This window comes from Babylonia areolata, chromosome 18 (genome assembly GCF_041734735.1).
Source record: "Babylonia areolata isolate BAREFJ2019XMU chromosome 18, ASM4173473v1, whole genome shotgun sequence".
In the NCBI taxonomy this organism is placed as follows: domain Eukaryota; kingdom Metazoa; phylum Mollusca; class Gastropoda; order Neogastropoda; family Buccinidae; genus Babylonia; species Babylonia areolata.
This window is the reverse complement of record NC_134893.1, coordinates 62,893,430-62,895,929: the sequence shown is the minus strand read 5'-3', so window position 1 is coordinate 62,895,929 and position 2,500 is coordinate 62,893,430. Positions and strand designations below refer to the sequence as shown.

Genomic DNA, 2,500 nt, shown 5'->3' with positions numbered 1-2,500 from the left:
CACTAGATCTTGATAGATGTACAAGTGTAGTTACACCCGCCGGGAATGTAGTACGACACAGTCGATTCAATTTTTCTTTTATGTTCATTCTAGTTTTATAGTTTTAAAGTTGATATGAAAATTTAGTATTTTGTTAAACTAATAACATGTAGAGCCAAGTACAAGTACTTCTAAACGTCGTAAGAAGTGAAAAGGACTTCATTTTGAGAAAAGTCAAGACTGGAAATTTTTTCGTTTCATCGTGATCAGTTCAAGGGTATTAACTCGCATGGTTTACAATTTTTAACTGTGAATTCCGACTGATTCTGTGGATATTTTTATGGCAGTTTGGGGCATAATCCAGGAAGTGATGAGGCGTTCACAAATCTTTCTCTGAATAAATATTTAACGGTCTCCTCCAACTTTCCATCACATGTTATCGTGTATTGTCCATTGAATATAGGACTGAATGGGCAGGTCAACAACTTGAAACAAAATGGCGTCGTTCGCTTTCACGAAGAATATGAGCACGCGCTTTGAATGTGTATAAATATGTGTACGCAATTGATTTTTGCCCATGACCTTCAGGGCTCAGCCAATAGATCTGTAAAGTCCACTCGTATTTATTTTAGTACTTTCCGAAAAAGACCACTTGGGCGAATGAACATAGTGAAAGTCCTGTACACTGAGAGTAAAACACACAAGCTTTTTACGTATTGAGTATAATTTCAAAATGTAATGTTTAAGATGAGGAAGATCAGTTTAAAGCAAATTAAGTCCCCTAGCATTAATTACAGAGTAATTTCCCTTCTTTACTATCTGCACCAAAACGTTTGCAAAATAAATAAAACTTCCATGCTTAGAAAAAGAAGTTCCTGTTTGAACAAAAAATGATAATAATGACTGCTATTGTTGTTGTGTCAGAATATCAGATCAAAGTGCCAAGTTTAGAGAATACAAAAAATATAAATATAACAGTAAATGCAGTTTGCATATAATTAGGCTTCATTTTTTATTTTTTTGTGCCCATCCCAGAGGTGCAATATTGTTTTAAACAAGATGACTGGAAAGAACTGAATTTTTCCTATTTTTATGCCTAATTTGGTGTCAACTGACAAAGTATTTGCAGAGAAAATGTCAATGTTAAAGTTTACCACGGACACACAGACACACAGACAGACAGACACACACACACACGCAGACAACCGAACACCGGGTTAAAACATAGACTCACTTTGTTTACACAAGTGAGTCAAAAAGGCCCAAGAGCTGATTCGAACCCAGTATGTTCATGTGGAAAGAACTGTCTTTTAGTCAGAGCACTATTGCGGATCTGCCGATGCCGTTTGAAAATTAACATTTAAGCACGCTTTTTTTTTCTTTCTTTTTTTTATTTTTAGTGTGATTAATCGATTGCGGTAATTCGAAGTGATAACGCTGTTTAAATCATGTTATTTTGGTATAATTCGGGCATTTAAGAAATCTTTAAAGTCCGCGGTAAAGGAGACGTTGCTATCACCTCAAGCACTCTGCAACATTTAGCCGTTTTCTCTGGATCTAGATAGATGTTTGACAACTTAAGTTACACTCGCCCAGAAACCACAACACGGTCGATTCAATTTCTCTTTTATGTTCATTCTAGTTAAATCAGTATCCACACACACACACACACACACACACACAAACAAAACATTCACATGCAGTAAACACGTCAATTATGTAGTTTGTGTCACTGTATGTGTTCTGTCCAGAATTTGTATTTCTGTTCTTTCAATTGCAAACAAGAAAAAAAAATCTGCACAGACCATCCCAGACAAGGCTGACCGAAACTCAGTGAAACAGCTGATTCAATTTTTCTTTTATGTTTATTCTAGTTAATTCAGTGTCCACATTCAAACATTCATATGCAGCAAACACGTCGTTAGTATATTTTGTGTCACTGTATGTGTTCTGACTAGAATTTGTATTTCTTTCCTTTCATTTGCGAACAAGAAAAACGAGGTCATGCCATCTTCCGGCAACTGGGAAGCGGTAAAATGGTGTTTCCAGAATCTGGAAAAATAAATCGTTAAAGATCGGAAACACGGCTTAATTTGTGAGATTTACAACGTATCATTAGTATGACTGAAGATTTTTTCCTACAATTTTTAAGCCAAATTTGATATTGACGGACTAAGTATTTCCAGAGAAAATGGCAATGTTAAAGTTTACCATGGACACACAGAAATACAGACAGACAGACAGACAGACAGACAGACAGACAGACACACACACACACACACACACACACACACACACACACACACACATGGCAATGTTAAAGTTTACCATGGACACAGAAATACAGACAGACAGACAGACAGACAGACAGACACACACACACACACACACACACACACACACACACACACACACACATGGACAACCGAACACCAAATTATAGCGTAGACTCACTTTGTTTACACAAGTGATTCCCCAAGAGACAGAATATCCGAGGATATTCCACGGCAATGATCTTAAA

The 2,500-nt window shown here is 36.6% G+C and overlaps 1 protein-coding gene across 21 annotated transcripts in view; it reads right to left on the bottom strand.

Annotated features, from left to right (window-relative positions):
• The window catches only part of LOC143292985 (uncharacterized), a 39,852-nt gene that overhangs the window by 11,261 nt on the left and 26,091 nt on the right, over positions 1 to 2,500 (bottom strand). The gene's annotated exons all lie outside the window — the stretch shown is intronic.